The 19411-nt window shown below is 38.9% G+C and overlaps 1 long non-coding RNA gene across 2 annotated transcripts; it reads left to right on the plus strand.

The window, feature by feature from the left end:
* The first annotated feature begins 136 nt into the window (after positions 1-136).
* Positions 137-18055, plus strand: LOC132850314 (uncharacterized). 2 transcript variants are annotated; one of them, XR_009648968.1, is made up of 7 exons: positions 137-276; positions 1012-1100; positions 2639-2719; positions 2902-2968; positions 3076-3265; positions 5021-5094; positions 16472-18055. It is a non-coding gene; the product is annotated as an uncharacterized LOC132850314 (long non-coding RNA). The 2 variants fall into 2 exon arrangements; XR_009648969.1 differs by lacking the exons at positions 2902-2968; positions 3076-3265.
* Positions 18056-19411: the final 1356 nt, after the last annotated feature.

Here is a 19411-nt window from a genome sequence, read left to right on the forward strand (position 1 = left end):
CACACACACCCACACACACACACACACAAACACAAACACTCGCGCGCACACACGCACGCAAACACGCCGCTGATGCAGCAGGACTGCTGTTGTTTCCCCACTTTGTGTACTATACCACAGTTTTTCCAACCTCTACATTGATTACTGAAGTGCACTTGGTTTCATGCGCGGATCGGCGCGCAGTGTTGTGGCCCTGAGTCACCTCAAACCTCAGACTAACAGCAGCCTTCGTTTCCTCCTCCTCCTCCTACACTGACCCGGTGAGCGTGCGCACACGTGAGTAGATATACAGTACAGACTGCATACACACACACGAACGCACATACACATATTGATTGCACTAATCAGAATAACGAAATCCAATTTTCTTTTATAATAATTATATTTAAATTAATTAAATTATTTAAAATAACCCATGTCTCCGTGCTCTATGTCATGAGGTGGCAAAGTTTGGGTATAATCAGACTAAGGGGTTGCGCTAAATATGTGTAGTACATGAATTGTTTCTTGGGTGGAAATTTATGGCGACATAATTATATTACTGTACTAGCTAAAGTACAGCATTCATTATGGCGATTTAAACAAAGTAGGATTGATTCATTAAGTCTACACGAAGTCTGCATACACAGGATTAATAGACCTCTTAAAGATGTGGTTTGAGGTTAGAGCAAGGGTGTAATTGGGGTCATAAGGCTGATTTACCCTTACCTAATGTCACCTATGTGCTCATTACTCTATGAAGAATGAATCTGCCCTTGTGTTTAAAGTTTTAAAATGGGAACAGATTAGGTTACTTTTTATTTCTTACCAAACAACTTGCAATTCATAGAAGCAGCATTCATACTCTGTAACATACCTCTAATTTGCCAGGTTAACAATCTACTGTACATCCCACCAGCTCAGTGTAGCAAAGTGCATTTAGCAGTTATCCACAATCTCCAAAGTGATTGCATGCAATATTGTTCTGTCTTTGAGACTGAGAATACCGTCTAATTTTATCTTCCGTCACAGGGCTGCAGTCTGTGCCAGGCAGTACTCAGGTGATGGACAGTGGCACGACTCTCCTGAGGGCTCCACTGTTCTAATTGCAGATGGAGCAGGTAAGGGGGAGAGGGCAGAGTATAATTAGGAACAAGCTTTCACAGGCGCAGCTCTTATTTTACCGCACTGAGAGGGAGAGAGAGTAAGAGAGAGAGGATGCTCCACTTACACAGATGGAGGACTGTGTGCCTCTGTCGATGAGTCTGCCTGTCGGTCGGCCGGTGGCGAAAGCCTTGAGAAAAGCTAGATCTGTGACACTTGCACTCTGTTAGCTCTTTCTTAAACGAGCAAGAAAAACAGCCGCACGTCTTCTAAATTAGCTCCTCAAATATTTGCCAAAAAGAAGCTTGTGGTTTTGTGCCCATTTCAAAAGCAAATTTTACCAACGATTGCGGTCTGGCATTGATTTATATTTTTTATTATTTGTGTGGATAAAGTATTTTGGTCCACAGGAGTATTTAATAATATGATATTTTGGTTCTGTTTAGGTCTGTCTGTCTTCATGCGGGACAGAGAAGTAAAGAGTAAAATCAAGCATTGCTATCTCATTCTCATTCACCCTGTCACCAAAAAAATGCTGTGAACTTGTAAACCAATATTGATATATTTATTGATAAAGACTTCAATGCACAATTGTACATCTGGATAAGGGTATCTGCCAAATCCTTTAAATTTAAATGTAAATGTAAGAAAGACTGCTAACTCATTCTCATTTGCTCATTCATCAAAAAGACTATTATCTCATTTTCATTCACTCTTTCACCAAAAGAAAGTCTGCTATTTCATTCTGATTCATTCTTTAACCAAAAAGCTCTTCGATCTAATTCTCATTCACACTACCACCGATGTCTTTATACTTCTGATCCCTTATAATAAATTGTTTCTTCAATAAATGGAAGTGGTGTTAATTTCATTTTAAATGCTCATTTTCTTATCACATATCACTTAAAGAGGCAGCAGAAGATGCAACATGAAATATTTTTGGGAGAAAGACTTGGGTGAAATAAAAGCAGCTCTATCAAGTATGTACATATAGAACATACAGATGAAATCGTATGGCAGATAAAACTGTAGGTCACATACACCCGATTACAGAGTGTGTGTAGCCTATGGAGTGTGACCTTGTTCTTTCGGGTGAAATACATTTAAGTGCATACCCTGCCTATTGAACTTGACTGCTGATTGTACTTCAGATACTTCTGATGTGTTTATATGCAATCAAAATTCCCTTGTAGCCTCAAGAGGAAGAGCCCACAGCCTGAATGGCTATTAGTGCTACAATGGTCACTGAGCATCAGGCATGCAAGAGAAGCAGACTATTGGTGTATCAAGAGTTATTAATTTTCCATTGTGAAATGAGAGGACATGAGGGATAAACCAGGAGGAGATGGGAGCTTTTCACATAACATCAGCCAATCAGTGACAGTAAAGTAATCGAAGGGCTGTCACATGAATACTAGAGCTACCCAAGGACTTAACCCGCAAAAGATATAATGGGGGAGAGGGGGAGATGGGAAGAGAAGGAGGAAAAAGAGAGGCAGGGAGAGAGGGCATTGGTGTTTTTCTGGTATTAAATGGTAAACAACTCTGTTTTTAGTTGTTTTTATACTGCAGGACTGGCGTTCTTGTGGATTGCGGTGGGATTCGGTGTTTCAGACGGCCTTTCGTTCTCCTCAAGGTAATAGTTGCTGCTTTCTTGCCCTCACCACTTCCTGCTGTCCCCAACAGCCTTATAGAGAACTCTCTCTCTCTCTCTCTCTCTCTCTCTCTCTCTCTCTCTCTCTCTCTCTCTCTCTCTCTGTCTCTCTCTCTCACTCTCTCTCCCCTCACTTTCTCTCTTTTCCTGTCCCTTCATACTAGGAGCCTTAATCACAAACTTCAAGGACTCACTCTGCATCAGTTAATTCATACTGAAATCAGTGCAAAGGTTAGAGGTTTTCTTGGAGCAAAACAAAGAGACAAGACACATGTCATAGAATTTCTGCATACAGGAAGCATAATGTCAGTGACTGATAATTTTGTTCCTTCTTCAAGCACTTGGGCTCCCTGAATGGCTGAGGCCATCGTTGGAGCGAGCAAGGAAAAAATAATACCAGAGATGTCTAAAAGCAGAGGCTAAAAGCGGCCTGAGCTAGCGGCCTGCTAAAAAAACAAAGCACTGCCCAGGGGAAGAGCAAAGGGTCGGGCAGCGTGGTCCAAACTTGCCACAGCCGCGTCTCTCTGCGTAAGTGCTCCTGCCAAATAGCTGTAATTGAGGCCCAAAGTCCAGAGCCCTGAATAACTCAATGCATCAATGGCAGCCTGTGAAATCTGCCCCCTTGCTTTCTCTTTCTGTTGCTATACCTTTAGATTCACCTTCACTTTTTTCTTTTTCCTTGTTACCCAAAATCCTTCCTGATCTCTGCTGGCCTAAATCCTCTCGGCTAAATATAAGACCGTTATTAGGCAGAGCAGTTAGGTACTGTAGTGTCAGCATTTAATTTCAAATGTATTCTTCAAAACTGTTATTGCATCACAATAAATATCGGTCCATTCACAAATTCAGTTAAATTTAGATGTAAAGTTTAGACATCTATCCTGAAACCACAAAGTAATTTAAAGTTGAATCAGAAAGAATCATCAGCATGTCAGCGAAGTTGTTTATGAATGTGAGAGGATGCTCCCAGTGTTTAGGACAAATATGCTGACTCTAGCAATAAATATGGAGCTGAAGTACATATTGCACATCTTTGCCTGCTCCTTGCTCCTGCTGGCTCCGTCTCTCAGGCTCTTGAGGCCTGGCCTTTTTTTTTTCGTTCCTGCACGTATGCCACAGCTGTGGTCATTGTGGTGATGTTTCACTGCTCAGAATGGATACACCAGCTCAAAAACGTTCTTATTATATTTATATTTTACTACACCGCCACTGGCCCTGCCAGCTGTGTGCTGGCTAACAGCCCGTTTTCTTTAACTAGGCTGTGACAATATGGTTAAAACAGTTAAATCCTGAGGTAACATAAACAATGATGGGCCAGCGTTAACATAAACAGCCTATACAAAGTCTGCTTATGGAGTGAAAAAGGAAGGAGACGATAATGGAAAGAGAGGGATGAGGAGTTGTCATGGTGATTACTGAAGCATAGTGATTGTTTTTTCATTTGGGTTTGGGGTTTTGGGCGGCACATGTTTCTCCACATCCATCTCCACAGCAGCTGTCTAGGGCTGTTTCGCACATGTACTTGAATAGAAGCTATAACATGAACACTATACAAGTAATTTCCTGTGTGTACACACAGAAAATAGAGGAAAGTAGACAGGGATGAGAGGATGAGAGAATAAAACAGGAAGTGAGAAAAAGTGTGTTTATGGATAAGACAGAAATGCATAGGAATCATGGGACAGATTTGATGAGGTCGCTACTCCTCCCTTCATCCCCAGCCCATGTCAGCTCGCTGCTAGCGAAGCGTGGTGTGTGCACTTGCGCACACTTTCCGCTAGCTTGTCCCCAGCTCCAGGCAGGGACCCTCTAATTAGGGCTGTGGGCAGGCTTGCACTCTTTGAAGCCTGCAGCAGAGCAGCTAGCCACAGCCGGGGTGACAGCGGCATCCCGCAGAGGATCACGAGACAAGCCTATACAACATGGACACGCAGGACCCATTCTCTTGCTTCTCTATCATTTGTTATATCCACCATGGAGCCTGGAAAAGGTTAAAACACCTAGCACATATGATGAATTAAATGACTGACACATGGAGAGGGCAGACGTTTTATCAGACGAGTCTGTACCTGAATGATGAAGTCATGCGCGAAGGTTTTTTTTGGGTTTTTTTTTTCTTCAGATGCTTCAGTTGTTTTATGTGAGGCTCAAAATTTAGCAAACCAATTAAATTAGTGAATGAACACCCCGGTCATTCCAACTGGTATTTTGTTTATGACTGTAGCGCTGAAAAATAGTAGGGCCTTTTCTTCTAATTTTAACTTTTTCCGCATCTGTTTTCAGGTCCACTCACTCCCTTTCTCACCTATATGTAGACGAAGGCTCACAGCAGAGCAGTATAGCAGATCTGACCACAGGTAAACATGGCCACACCACAAACGTGCTCACCTAGCACCATAATGGACAAAAATACCGCACTGCAATGAATGCAGTCTCACATATCATCAAGGGGAATGCTTGAAGAAAAAGTTCTTAAAAGCAGCAGACTGACTGGAGTTTGTTATATCATCCAGAAACCACAGTCTGATTTATAGCTGATAGCTTTTCTGTCATCACGATTTGTGTGTGTGCTGTATTTGTACCTCAGCTTACAGATATGTGTTGTGTTTAAATTAGTCCAAAGCTCTTTCAGCTCATGTAGAATGCAGAGGTGAGAAAAAAAAGGCCTGGTTGAGCGTAGCTACGGGTCAAAGAGCTGTGCTATGGTGATTATACTGAACAGGATGTTTACAGTAAGGTTATATTTACCCTACTGCTTTGGTTTATAGATTTCAATTCAAGCAGAGTTATAGTCAGTGATTTAGGTTTCATGAAAAGCACATTATCACTCATTCACGTAGTCAACTACTTTAAGCACAGGACAGCCATCATTTTAAATTTTGAGCATATACTGTAATGCCTAAATAATCTGCTCATAAATGACTCAGGTGACAGGACAATTTACAAAGTTTCCGTATATTGGAGGATATCTACTTTTAGTAATTTGAACGTTATTTCCACATATAGACATGGGTGGAGGGTTTCAGTGTGTACTCACAATTGAAAGTTGAAATCCAGAGTAGGAAGGAAATTGAAGTGGACTCATTGAACAAACTTCATGTTCACAAAAGATTAAAATCTGAAGGAAGTAATAATGGCAACTCCCACACAGCCGCCAAAAAGCAGGAGCTGCTTCTGGGGCAAGCTAGCGTGTGCTAAAGACCCCACCTCAGCTCCAATTTGTCATCAATAGTGATTTAAAGCAGACAAGTGCAATCAGAGACCAGCGTCCAGATGCACCATAACCAAAACACTGTTCTCTGATCTTGGAGTTGACGTGTCAACAGCTGGTGCTCAATCACGCTACTTCAGAAGAGCAGAATTCATTGGATTGACTTCCTAATCAGTGGAAATAATAATGCCATTGTCTCCGAAGCTTTAATCATCATATACACTATCTCTTTAGAACAGCCTTTCCGGGACATAAATTAGACTTCTGTAAATTAAGAGAAAAAGAATAAAAGTACAGGAAGACAAAAAAGGGACAAAATCAATGAGAGAGAGAGAGAGAGAGAGAGAGAGAGAGAGAGAGAGAGAGAGAGAGAGAGAGAGGAAAGGCAGAAATATCCTGACACTTAATATGGTGGCTGGCATGTTATGGAAAGCTCTTGAAATGAAAGGTGTAGTCTGAACGGGCGAGTGGAGCGATCAGGGATGTTGTGTGAGCAAAAGCCAGGGTTGCTCACCATCGCTCAGTGCCACGACCCAAAAGCGTACATTCCCACAGCCCAGAGCACCACTTTAAAGAGCACCAGGGCCACTCTGGTGCGCCACTGCTCCGCCACTCCCTCAGCTCTGAAAAAGCAAATATCAATAAATTCATTATGTACTTTATATTTATATATTTGTACTCGTGAGCTTTTATATAATTATTTGTATTTGCAGTTTTTGATATTTTTAGAGAAGTAATGGCCTTTGCAAGACCAGTGTGTGTGTGTGTGTGTGTGTGTGTGTGTGAGAGAGAGAGAGAGAGAGAGAGAGAGAGAGAGAGAGAGAGAGAAACAGACAGACAGAGAGAAAGAGAACAAGAGACACGGATGGAGGATAGAAGAAAACTTAAGGTCAGTAAGGCCAGATGTGATAGGAAAATGATCACATCAGCTCAATGCCCAGCTGTGCTGGAACAATCCAGTCTCAAAGGTGTGTTTTCTTGGTGTTATAACTATATTAATCTATCTGTGTACCACTGTTCAAATCTATTATTTGATGCCTGTGTTGTATATAACACAATAAGATGTGAGATACAATGTACATATTATTATATTAAGGAAGCTCTGCTGACCAACCAAGTCCAACATTTTTTTTGGCTTCTCTTCATGTTTTTTTATTTCTAAATGTTTATTTGACAAAATCCTGCCCAAAAAGGTTGCACATGAAGCGTTCATGTAAAGATTCTTGGTGAAACCACTGAAAGTTCAACCCTTCTAAATGGTTGTTCCAAAATCAAACAAGTTGGTGGTTTTTATTTGACAAGTTCAATGTTTTGTTTATTTAAACTGGAGGTTTTATTTGACAGGCTAAACAAAGATCCCTCGGACCTCAGAAATCACCAAAACCTCCTGAAAAAAAAACAGAGAGAGCCCAAGCAGTTTAACCCAAGATTTAGTCTGAGCTGTCCTATAACTCCAGAATGGACAGGTTTTGCATTACCTGCGCAAGTTCACATGACGGAACAGCTTGAACATTTATTGACTGAGTGTCTGTAAATGTTTTACCTGAGAAATAAAAGGGAAGTGAGGAGAGAGGTGAGGAGAGAGAGAGAGAGAGAGAGAGAGAGAGAGAGAGAGAGAGAGAGAGAGAGAGAGAGAGAAAAGGAGGTAAATAGATTGGTCTCCTTTAGCCTTTTATTCCCGGATCCTTTCTCAGCTCCAGGTCGACTGAACTCTTGTTGCAACACAGTCATGAAAAAAGCAAACAAAAATTGACATATCTCAAGTATGATGCTGTGTTGCCCCTATTTCCTATGAAAAAGCAGCTAGGTTAATTAGTACTTGCCTGATATGAAACTGAGTTGTCTTAACTTAAAAGGAATACTGACTGTACAGCAGCACCATTATGAAAAATTAGTAACAAGTTAGTAGTGATCTCTATACCTTAAAACTCTGCATGCTTGTGCTATTTCAATACATTCTGTAGACATAAGACAAAGGCTGCAGAATATATCAAAAACTTTCAAAATTTAAAAGCAAACCCTGACCTTTAAGATACTGCTCCTTGACCTGTATGAACATTGTTTCTACTGTTGCCAGAACCTAGGCCAAATGATTAATCTGAGATTGTAGCATTAAGCAGTCTGGTAGGTGGACGTAGGAAATTCAGTCTGCTCGAACACAGAAACGTGGCTCCATGCTCCCAGCAGGGGTTCAGTCTTGTTGGGCAGTGGGCATGGGCATACATGGCCATGCTTTTTTATTTTTCATGTATTTATTGTGTGGGCACACAATTGCTGCAGGTTACTCCCAAAGATAAGTCCGCCTTTGTTTTGGTTGTATTTCATATAACATAAAGTGGTCCAAGTACGAGTCTGCATAGTCTACGAGTATGTATAGTGAGGGACAATAGGGTGTAATGATATATTGTGTGCCTTTGGGTTTTACTATGTAGGAATATTGTGTGTAATATCCTCCAACACATCATGTCTGTTTAGATCTTATGTGTATGAGTTCAAGTTCATAAAACAAAGAAGAATCTTTAATTAGTATTTAAGAAGTTCATCGAAATTGAATCCCATGAGTCCTTGACAGAGCAACTCTGACACTAGCGTGGACGGGGGCTTAAACAGTTTTGCACGTTTGGCTCGCAGGCTGTGGCACTGTGGGGCTTTTGTGTGCTGTGTTTGCTTAAGCCGTGCTGCTGAGACAGGAAGTGTGTGGAGTGGAGACGGCTGAGGTGCACCAGGAGTACAGCACCCTCAATGGGTTTGATGCAGAGTCGACATCGCTGGCAGGACGAGGTGATGATAGAAGCTGATTGATTGCACTCATACACCTGTCCTGCACCTCCAGATCTGCTCTATACAGCATCAGCGCAGGAGGGTGCTACCATGGGAGCTGACATACAAATATGGTGGTCATTTTTGGTTTTTACTGTGGTAAACATGATCAGATCTTGTTGTAAGGGTCATAGGCAGGGCTTCCAGATTTTAAACAGAGCGGTATTGGATGTACTGGATCAGTCATGGATCATTTTGTAGCTTCATTAATGCCAATTCCAATTTCTGTACCTGTGGAATTCTGTACACTACAAAAGTGAACAATCATGTTCACATTCTCCTTTTTTTGCTTTTGTTCTAATTATCATAATTGGTTAAAGTGTAACTTGCCCCTACTGTATGATAAACAGCCTAAAGGGAAATGCTTTTCCGGACCAAGCTGTAACTCTAGCCTACAAAGAAGTCTGGTCTAATAAAGGGCAGCCAGATTGTCCACCCATATCCCTTCTTATATTGTGTGTAAGAATAAATTTGCAGCCCTGTTTGGGGAGAGGGGTTCATGGGTGTCATATGAGAACAGTGCAGTGTTGCTGAAAGGCAGACGATAGTAAACACAGATCTGTACAGTCTTCATAAACACTGCAGTACAGCGCAGAAACGACAGAGAAGGGGGGACCATGTGGTTTTGGAGGGTGTTGGGGTTTAAAACACCCAGCCTCTAATCCTGACACACTGTCTCCACCAATTAGAACTCCTTCAAAAGGGGAAAGGGGAGGAAAAAACAAAACCAGAAACCCAGTGAGAGCATATTTAGTAACAGTTTGGCAAGCTGTAATTACATGTATGGCTAACAGAGAGATTTAACTACTTTTTTCTCATTGATTGACAAGGCAGAAGGGAAAAGAAAGAATTGTGCGTGCCGCTCCTGTACACAAGTATTTTCATCATGACATAATGTCATATCTACAAGTAAACTGATTCTTAGATGGAAGAAGTCACATATGAAAAGCACTTTTTGAACATCATGAAGTGAAGTACCATTCATGCAAACTGTAGCACTTGCTGAGTAATATTTTAAAACTCAATAATGTTCTAGGGCAAACCAGGGGCAGTGTAGAGGTCAGCAATGCAGTGGTAAGGGATAAATATTGAAGTTAACAAAATTAAAATTTGCCTTACCTTGATCAGGTAATCTGAATTAGAAAAGCTTGCTGTTGACATATGCCCCACTGAGTAATTTTGAGGGAGTTATAATTACCACAAAGGTCAATATTGATCTTTACAGCAAGAGGTGTTAGCTGGGAATCTATTCCTACTCATGACAAACACTCAATTTCAAGAAAACAAAAATTGACTTAATCTAATCTAATCTAATCTAATCTAATCTTATCTAATCTATCTATCTTAGTATATATATTACATATAAAATACATGTGATTTAGAGTGAGGCTTCAAAAACTATAGGTAGTCAAATGCTTATTCAATGACAAATTTTATTTAAAAAAATATAAAAATAAATAAAACCAGCCATCCAGAGGCAAGTGGGCAGTGAAACCCAGACATTTGGAGATAACATAAGCAAGGAATCTAGGTCACGCATTGCTGCGACACTGTTTCAACTGACCTTGCCTCTTTGCACGGGTGGGTAAAGTACACAAACTCAATTCACATCAAAGTATTAGTACTTTGATGTTTTTTTTAAAGGAACACTTAAGTTTAAGGAAAGGTAGTCCTATTAAAGCAAACTGTAAAAAAAAAATTTATTTCATGCAAGCACCCTTATTTCTCTGGCATGGTTAGTCAAACGTAAAAGTAACAAACTATGATTGATGATTCACAAAAAAAAAGGTCATGTCACTGTCAGGAAGGCAACACACAGTAAATACTGAAGTAAAGTGGTTCTGACTACTTCTTGGCATGCCCTTATGATGTAAAGTCAGTATAAACTTCAGGAAGAGTTTCAATTGTTGTCGGTCATTTTACTGCACACTGTCATTGAGTCAGTGCTTTCTCATAAGTGATTAATCCCACAGCCAAACTGTGCAGATTACCGTTCTCATAAACACATTAAATCACCATAAACAGCATTAATCACTGACTTGCCACCTCTACACACACGCACTCTCTCTCACTCTCTAGCCGAGCTTCTGCCATAAGCCCCATACTGTCCCTATTTAAGTCGGGCAGCGTGGGGGCAGACGGAGTCTGGGGTTAACTCTGAGGTTAGGAAGCAGGACACAGAAGACTTAGCTCGTTCTTCTTCACCTAAGGACAAGTCAACCATAGCAAACAACCTGAAAACAAGACTCCTTTTTTTCGCATTTCAGATGGAGGAAAATTATTCTCCATAAATACCTCACAGTGGACTTTGATGGTGAATGTCCTATTTCATCATCTGTGTGCAAAACCATAGTGCAATAGGCTGCCCTAAATGTAGCTACTGTAGGTGTTTGTGTTAAGGTCTGTAGAATGAGGATAAGTTTATCATTCGCGTAGTAAAGGTGATTCAGAAAAACCCCAAGGAAAAAGAGACTCAGAAAAATAAGCTAACTAAACGACACCACATTACAGGATGTTAAAATAGACGCCTACTCTGTGAGTCACTGATTTCTCAGAAAAGGTTATTTTATTGCCATAAAGATGGTAAAAGGGTAAACTGAAATTCATCTTATAAAGACTTGCTCGAATCTTATATTAATTAATTCAATTCAATTTCTCATGTAGCACATTTAACAATGGAAATTATCTCAAAGCAGATTTAAGGGATTATAGAAATATAGAATAAAAAATGTAAAGTTTAAAATTAACTTACTATTTAACTCTAACATCTATCCCTAATGAGAAACCTGAGGCAACGGTGACAAGAAAAAACTCCATGAGATGGTGTAAGTAACCTTGAGAGGAACCAGAGAGGAACCCCATCCTCATTTGCGTGACAGTACAGTAAATAATGTAAATGTAAATAATGTCCTTTCTGAAACTGTAGTCGAGTGAAATTGTACAAGTTCCTGAGTAACTAATAGGTCTGCATAATTTCTGAGTTCATGATAGACTTAACACTAATTTTATCCTGCCACAATGGCAGTTCATAGATGGCTCTGGAGTGGCATGTATAGCTCAACAGAGTAAGAGAGAGAGAGAGAGAGAGAGAGAGAGAGAGAGAGAGAGAGAGAGAGAGAGAGAGAGAGAGAGAGATTAAGAAAAATATTATGTGCTTGTTATGTAAATATTATGCTTGTAATTATGTGATGGTTTAAGACAATGTACATTATGTCATTATGTACATTACATACATTATGCAGGTAGGGACCTTGGCAAGACTAGCTATGACAGCATAACTAAAAGGCACAGCCAGAAGTTGACACAGACATGACGGCTTCCTGGGATATAAAGCATCCAGCAACTTGCGAGAGTGATAACATGACAGCATCCAAACATCCCAGTTCACCACATGTTTTATGTCCATGAGCCCTCTAGATCTGCTCCTTTACCTAAGGAAAAATTAAATAACTCTATAAAATTAAATAACTCATTGATGTAGTTATTTTAAAAATGAAAGAAAACTAATTTTTATCTGCAGATGAATATTGGACTCATTCATTGCCAACTAAGAAAGCAACTACTAAGCATTACTTGTACAGTTTTATACTGTATATCTTCTGGACAACTAATAACTCCTAATTATTAGCTATAAACCTGTGTAAGTAGTTAACTTTCTCAGTTTATACACATTCATGGAGTCAGGAGACTTGTTCTCACATGAGCACATATTTGAGTAATCGGAGGACAATAGCAATAAATCTTCTTTAACACAACATACAGTGTGCCTTTATAATGCCTGTGTTACTACCACACTTGAAAGTCACACTTGAATTCATTGGAACAGTAGGTTCCAATTACCTTATCTTTAAAAATAATTACCCCAATGGACCAATACGGTCTAAACCAGTGGTGTCAAATGAAGGTTGTGGATGGTCATTATACTATTGATTTGTATTTATAGTCTCCTAACACACTTTTTTCAGCTTTAGTTTGATAAAGATATTTTACATCCAACGGGTAAAACTTGTGTTTAAGGAATAAGGTTGTATTTAATTTTTATTATTATTTATTATTTACTAATATTTTAGAAATTATTTGTGCAGGAATCTGGATCTTGCTAAAAAGGTTTAGGCTGTGGAAGTTAATACAACAGTTCAAATACAAAATGTAAATAATAATAGAAATTATTTATTAGTTACTACCAATTAACAAAGTTACTACCAAGTTAACTACAAGCATACTACTGTATGTACATTTGTTTGTTGATTATACTGGGTTTCCTCACCCAGTCCAAAGACATTTGTTGTTGGCTGATTGGTATCTCTAAATTGTCCATGGTGTGTGAATGGATGCTTGATTGTGTGTACTGTATGTATGCGGGTGCATGTGAGATTGTGTCCTGCAATGGTTTTCACCTCATACTTGGTGTCTCCTGCTTTGAATAAGCTCCAGGCTCCTCACAATCTTGTGTAGGATAATCAGTACAGAAAATGGTTGGATGTACGTACACTTGAAGAAAAAAACAATAAGTGCCATGTAAATTATTACTTTAATTTTAGTTGTGGTAAGACAGGGGAAAATATCTGTGAATGATATTTATGTTCATCTTTTTATTACAAAGCTAAATTATTTATTACTCTTTTATGTGACCACATTTAAATCCAGTAATGATATATCAATCGATTTACAATCCCTTAACCACAAATACATTTTAATCTGATGTTACTTTGCAAAACCTGAATAATTTCCTAAAGAATGTTAGTAGAAACATGTGTGACAAACTTGATATCTAAATGAAATCCAAATGAGAATCAGTATTTAATATCCTGAGACATCAAAGAGAAACTTTTAAGCAAAGAACGCTTCCTCTGGACACACTCGCACAAAGCACTACGTCCTGTAGAAAGTGGCAAACTTTTAGATAAGACTCGAACAAGGAAGCTGGGGAAAATCAAAGGCCATCTGCACCCAGTTTGTTTACTTCCTGACAGAATGCCTGACAGCAGCTACCATCAGCAACAGCGTCAAAACAACAGCACACGCCTCACTCGCACATCCCGTAAATGAGCAAAAACACCCATATCACAGAGAATTCCTCTGCTCCCCAACCCCTCATTTCCTCTGGGAACTGACGACCTGTAATCACACTTGGAGAAACCACTATACTTCATTACTGCAGTGATTACACCAATTAGCAGCATGTAGGGAGTGGTCCACAATACCCCGAACTACCACCAGACTGCTTAGGCTCTCCACTGTGGTGAAACTGGTAGATGCAATTTGCTGTTGAAGCAAAAAAGGAACTCTTTACCTGGAGATGGTGTACTTTGATACTCCAACTCTAACATATTCCTTCTGTGAAATGATATGATATTGCATTTACAACATGGAGGTTATTAGAGAAAATATTCTATGATATCTATAAAGTGGTTTGTCATGCTCATTCAAGCACAAACAACACCTGTTACATATTACTACACATAGATGACAAGCTGTTTAAGAAGTAATTAAATGCTCAATCGAGGAGCGGATGTGTAGTAACCGCTCAACATTTTGCATAAATATGGAGCCGTAAAGAAGCCTCAAAGATCTAAAGACCAACTCATCTTTCCACAGGCATCTTGAGGATACTGTTTGTGTGTTCCAAAGCAACACATGACACAAATTTGCAAAATCTGAGCATAAGATTAGCAGCTTTTTTCATGCTATAACCCTACCCCTTTTAACATCTTCCTCCCAACAGATGTTAAGTTCAGGAGTGGCATTCCAGCTGGCCACAAGTGAGCGTATTTTCCTACCACAGGCTTCAGAGAGAAGCCACAAAACAGCCTGCTGAAGCACAACATAAAACAAAACTCAGAAGAGAGGGGGAAAGAAATGAAGAAATGTTTTTTAAAAAATAAGGGGAGTAAAAAACTAAAGATTTTCTAATTCAGCCTTTATTGAGGTTTCTGGTTTCAGCATTGCAACCGTTTTATGTGTGAGAAGAGCTCCCTGTAATTTCCTCACCACCACCACCACCACTGGACCGGCTTGTAATAAAAAGATGTCTATTCTGGGTTTCTCTGTAATAATGGATTCTTCTTGTCTTCATGCACTTCTGTCTCTTTCTCCTGTTTGATGAAACAGGCAGCAGGTGCAGATCAATTGATGGATTGATGGACATGCAGATGGTGACTTGGAATGATGGATGGATGGGTAAACAGAGGAGAAAAGAAACTCAAAATTTAAAATGCTAAAAAGTGCTATAAAGGGTTTTTTATACTTTTTTTAAACTCATTTTTTGCAATCATGAATCTGTCAACAAAACTCAAAATCTGTTATGACAAGACAAAACTATTAAAACAATTGAAATGTAATAAATTAACTGTATACTGTAATGACTTGTAATCCTACTCTCAGGTGTTACCCAGAAGTGGGTTCCACTTTGACCATGGTTTTGGTTCTTTCTTTATATCTAAAGTTGCTTTGTAACAATATCTGCTGTTACTGTACGCTCAATTGTCTTGATACCCTGGTGTTCAGATAATAAGAGACATTGTCACATAGTCTTAAGAGTCTGAGCTGGTAAGAAGGTAGTGAGTTTAAATCCCAGAATGTTCATAGAACTACTGTTGGGCAAAATACACTAAACTATATTTTTAAGAAATGGGCCACATCTTTATCCATCCATCCATCCATCCATCCATCCATCCATCTATCTGTATATCCATTTTTTGTACTGTGTATCCTACAAAGGGTCACAGGGATCATGTAGCCAATTCCAGTAGACTAAAGGTACCATGCAGTGGACACCCTGGACTGGGAGCCAAATCATTGCAGATCGTAATCTCACACACATCTCATTTACACACTACAAACTATTTAGAGAAGCCACATCTTTGGACTGGGAAGGAAGCAGGAATATACAAAGGAGAACCCTGAAGCTCAGGGAGAAAATAAAAACTCCACTCACAATGCAGAGACTAATCACTAAGCAATTGTCAGCCCTGTCCCCATTGATATTGATTCTCTTGATATGATACAGAGAAGTCTTTAAGCTTTAAGCTAATAATGAAATGTCCACTACGATAATGTGCAATAATTCGATTCCTATCAGTATAAATATCTACATACTTAAGTCAGGTGCTTGATAAAAAACAGACTGAAGTGATATATAACCAATTAACCATTAATGAAAAACACTTGCCACTTACAAACCCAGTGGTGAAGGAAAAATGTGTGGTTTGACTGACAAATGCAGCAGTGGCTGAATTTTTCCAAAAAGTTGAGAAAAAAGTAAAAAACACAGTCTTGTTGCATGACAAAATCCCTCCCAACCAAGACTTGTCCTTTAATACCAAGAACTTTTCATGTGGCTTCTCTACGATTGCACATGGGGAAACACAAACCACATAGTCGGGACAGTGCTTATTATGTGCTGAGGCTGTGTGTATATGTGTTGCTGTGTGCTCAAGGAATGCTTGCTGTAATCCATGCAGTGCACTTTAAACTGAAATGACACATCTTAATTTGTCAACAAGCTTCCCCATTGGAAAGAGAACGGAGCGAAGGAAGAATGAGTTCCAGGACAGTGTGTAGCTCACTTTTTAAAAACAAATACTGTAGATGTCTCGGTAAAGTAATTAGACAGTATGTTTGCAGTGAGGCCTGCATGTCCTGAGCTGTAAACAGAAATCTTTATTTCTCTTTATTAATCTATTCTGCTTTATCCTGATCAGACTCACAGTGCATCTGGAGCCTGGTTAAGGATTAGAAGAGCACTGGGCAGGACAGGAATACACATGGATGGGATGCCAGTCCATCGCTGGACATCAAGCACTCAAACAAACACACACACCAATTTACACATTCATTCACACCTAGGGGCAATTTAGAGTCAGCCATCCACATACTGGCATGTTTGGGAAGTGGGAGGAAACTAAAGAAGAAGAAATCAACACGGACACAGGAAGAAAATGTAAAACTCTGCACTTTGAGTAACTGGATCAAACTGGGAATGCTGGGGTGGTGAGGTGGCAATGCTGTCAGCTGTACTGCTACTGATACCTTACTATTTTATATACCCTGAAATAGAATTGAAATAGAATAGAAATAGTGTTAAATATAAATCAAATCATTCTTAGTCCTGTTCAGGGTCGCAGTGGATATGAAATTTGGGAACACACAATGGATAAGGTGCCAGTCCCTTGCAGTGAGGAGAACTTTTTTTTTTTTTTTTTTTACCAGTGTGGAAATTTAGAGTCACCAATCTGCGCCCCAAGTACTAGAGCTCAGGATCAAACCCTTTACCTTGAAACACTATCTGTTTTGTCGCCATGCTGCATGTACTTTAATTTAATTCATTTTATTATATATACTACATCTACATATTCATATACATATGACCATAATAATAAAATGCTTTTGGCTATTACAGATGCTTACCGGTGTAAACACTAATAAATCAGAAAAGTAATGGAAGTATAAGAAATTATAGTTATGACAAAACACATACAGTTTGAAAAGAATATAAAGTTGCTCTAGAATGGAAAAGCATCTACTAACATCTTCCTGCTACTTTTGAGTGGGGATTTTTCCTCATTAGTCTATAGTATAGACATATTAAATATTAAATAATTGGTACATTCCGACTGAAAAAGCAGTCATTCAAATAGGTTCACCAAAATCTAGCTCTCTTAATAACATGATCTAATGAGATAAATGTAAAAATGAATATTGTCAGTTAATTCAGTTGCTATAAACAGACCTACAACTGATTCATGGACCTTGTTACTCCGGCCTTGTTTGAAGATCAAAGCTAAGAGGTAATGATATTATAGTTGCTCTTTTCCAAGAAGACCAAAGTCTATGCCAGTCTTCTCAGAACTTTAACCTACAACCATCACACTGTCATAATCTTTGCATTCTGCACCACAAACACTTTATTTAACAGCTTTCTAGACCTCTTCATATCATTGCCTGAATAAGAGCTAACACTACTGCAATAGTGATTCAATATAACAATTTTTGTATGCATATCCTAAATGAACGTGTGAGAGCAATTTGCTGGCTGTCTGTAATATAAATTAGCCTGAAAACCTGGATTTTTCCTTTATAAACTTTATAAAACCATCTTAAGTCTAAAAAGTAGACCTACTGGAGGTAACTCACCATTATGGAAGGGTGTATAATGAATTAATGGGGATTAAGTACAAACAGTTAAACTGCTAAATAAGAATAGTATTTAAAAAAGGTACCCTATGATTTGTTGTTATGCAAATGTGACAATAGGCAGTCATCATATTAAAGGAAAAGCTTAAACTTGTCAAAAAATCCTAAAGGAGAATAATAAGTAACATGTACAGGATTCTAAATAGAATTTCTATCTTATTTTGGAAACCAGTAGGACCTTTTGGGATCCATTTGTGTTCCTGTTTACTTCAGTATGAACTGTTTAAAACTTTTTTATTTACTTATTAAATTATTTTTTTCCTAATATATCAAATATCTTAAAAAACTTTAAACCATCTTAAACTGTATTGGTCATTAATGGTTAATGATTCATGGCACACAACGATTACACATTTCCACACAGACCTGAATAAGAACCCAGACTGATTCCATTAATAGAAGGTCCTAATGGATAGTTTTGTCTTTTCAGTTCCTACAGGAATCTTACAAGAATGTTTCCATAATATGAAAATATGAAATTCTAACTAGAATGACTTACTGGAATCCTGTAGCTGTTTTTGGCAAAGGTTTGTTCTGTGAATTATTAACTATTAATGACTAATACAGATTAAGGGTGTTTTCATAATATGAATATGATTTTAGTAATTTTCTAATTTTAAAGAAAATCTTTTAGAATTTTTCAAACTTCTGAAAACTTTACTTTCCAACAACAAAACATAATTTTTCAATAAAATACAAGTTTCAGTGAGATTTCACAAATCAAATAAGAGATCCTACAGTACGAAGCGAAATTCCAACAGGTTTTTTAGAATAATGTCTTGCTCAAGGGCACAAAAGTTGAAAATAGTATATTAGCTTAAAATACTGGAGGAGAGGAGAGGAGAGGAGAGGAGAGGAGAGGAGAGGAGAGGAGAGGAGAGGAGAGGAGAGGAGAAATGCTAAGGAGTCTGAAGAGAAGAGTGTGAGAAAAGCTGAAGAGAAGAGAGGGAGAAAGGAGAAGGGAGAGAGAGCAGACTGAAGAGAGGAGAGTAAGGAGAGGAGAGTGAGAAGTCCTAAATTTTACGTGCTCCATTTTCCTTTTTATCTCATCTGTACTCTCTTATCTCCTCTCCTCCATGGTGCCACTTGATTAAGGACGGCAGCTTGGTGGCTACACTAATGGGCTCCAGAGTTGGGTGCTAGGCTGGCTGGTCAAAGGTTCTCAATGCTTTCTCCCCCAAAAATCCGGTCTGCTTGCTGCTATGCATGAATTACCAGCCACAGGAAAGTTAAAAAAGAGGAGGCTAAATTAAGTGCCCTCTCATTCCAGCATTTTCATGGTTTGTCTAAAAACAGGGTGCAAGATGATTCACATTTTATAAGCCCTCTCTTGCGGCTGCCTGCGTCACCCTGGCGCTCGGACTCCACCACTCATTCACACATCTCACTCTCCCTCTATATCTCTCTCTCTCTTTCTAATTCAGAAACACAGATCTTCTTATATAACA

The sequence above is a fragment of the Tachysurus vachellii genome, chromosome 8, assembly GCF_030014155.1.
Source record: "Tachysurus vachellii isolate PV-2020 chromosome 8, HZAU_Pvac_v1, whole genome shotgun sequence".
In the NCBI taxonomy this organism is placed as follows: Eukaryota; Metazoa; Chordata; class Actinopteri; order Siluriformes; family Bagridae; genus Tachysurus; species Tachysurus vachellii.